Raw genomic sequence first — 2,017 nt, forward strand, 5'->3', positions numbered from 1 at the left:
TATTAACGGACACTAGACCTTCCGTTAACGGCTAGAAAACTAATTTTCATTTTCTACCCGGAACTGTATTTTGTCGATAGTGGTAAAAAAATGAAAATAGTTAAGAACCGATCGGTAACCGGTAATAAAAATTTCTCTCGGTGTTCGTCCTATCCAGAAAACGCGATCGTTGTGTGCGGAAACTCGATGCGAACGATGAGCGAAGGCGGAAGTCTCTATAGTCATTCCTATATATATATGTAATATTTTCAGCTTATGCAAAGTATAGGAAATTAAATTTAGCCGTGGTGTATTTTTTTTTTTTTCTTTTTTTTTCTTCTTGTTTTTTTTTTTTTTTTTTTTTATTCTTCGGCGCCGTCCGTCGCGTTCCGGCTCTCCCGCAGGTTTCCCTCGGGAATCACTCCCCGGGTTCGACGCGGTTTCTGCAGCGTCGCAGCCTCCCCGGGGACACCCACCGATGTTGGCTTAGGCTGACGACGTTACCTCCGAACGATTATGCAAGGTGAATATTTTCGCGTTCCACCTTTTCGCCTCTTTTTCCCTCTTTTCTCGCGAAGCCCTTTCGATATATTCATTTCAGTCTCACCGACATATTTCTTTGTTTTTTTCTTTTTTTTTTTTTTTTTTTTTAAATAAAAATTACGTTTGCATTTTGTAATTGAGGATGAGATAAAATACAGATTACACTCGTATTTTGCCAATTGATACGAAACAGATTAAAAATTACGTTTGTATTTTGTAACCGAGGTGAAGTAAAATAGAAATCGAGTTTTTATGTCGAAACTAGGGAGTATTAAAATACAAAAGACGTTTTTAATCGATAACGAGCCTTCGATTTGATTACAATTCATCCGAGTAATTGGTATCGATCTTCATTCGGATCGCAATGACAATTTTCAGATCTATAGCCTGAAACACATATATCATTATTATTCGATCTAATTATAACATTTCAGGATGTATAATCGATCCGCGCTGCATTGAATCACAAAAATTTCAAAAGACTTGAACATTTTTTCAAATACAAAACTTATACTTCAGAGCCGTTTCGATTTGTCAATGTTTGTCGGATTGACCGTAAAATTTTGTCGATCGGTGCAAACCGGAGAAGAGAAAACGCCTTGAGACAAGAGAAAAAGTATCCGTTACAGAGTAGCTGGTGTTAAAAGAACGAAGAGATAATAAAATGCCGGAGACAGAGTGTTTCCTGGTTGTAAAATATTTTCGAGAGAGTGAATTGTAATTCCGTGGTGGATCGTCGCCGCACCTGTTCGCTCACAAGTCAAAGCGGAGAGTTTAATTGTTTACACAGCGTGCCGGATCTAGGCAGTGGAGAACTACGAGACAGTGTTAAAGCGGGTTTATTCCGATCGCTTCGCGAACGTTTCTTCTTCTATCCGTTCCCCGGCTAATTCGATCAGACCGCGGCGACGAGACGGTGGAAGAAAATATTACATCGTAAGAATAGAAGGGGTTGGGGCTCCTCGGTTGGCGAAAGAACAATGAAGAAACAACAATGGCGGGAGGCGTCGCGGGCATTACGCAGCTGTCTGAGTCTCGCCCGTTGATAAATGAAGGCCCATTAACCGAAAACCAAAATATTCATTTAAATTTAATATCCCGCCGGGCCGCCGCGACGCGCAAAAACTCCGATCGCACGCCGGCTACCCGCGCCAAAATATTATATGCCCCTCGGTTAATGTAGATAAATGAGAGTCACCCGTTATACGTACCATTACGTATTATGCGTACGCGCAAACTTTGTCGAACCAAAATATGTCCCGGAATTCAGCTTCATTTTTTTCGCTGTACCTTCGTTTTTGTTGTCCGGATAAATTTTATTTTTTTTTTTTTTTTTTTCCTTTATCCTTCCTCCCGTCCTAAATTCAGGATAAAAAGATTGATCCAACCGATCGAAATTTAAGCTTGAGTAAATAATTACCTCTGTTCACTGATTTTGATTCGAAAAAATCTCTTACGAATCATTTTTTGAATACAAATTGATGCATCGTGTACA

The sequence above is a fragment of the Neodiprion pinetum genome, chromosome 4 (assembly GCF_021155775.2).
Source record: "Neodiprion pinetum isolate iyNeoPine1 chromosome 4, iyNeoPine1.2, whole genome shotgun sequence".
NCBI lineage: Eukaryota > Metazoa > Arthropoda > Insecta > Hymenoptera > Diprionidae > Neodiprion > Neodiprion pinetum.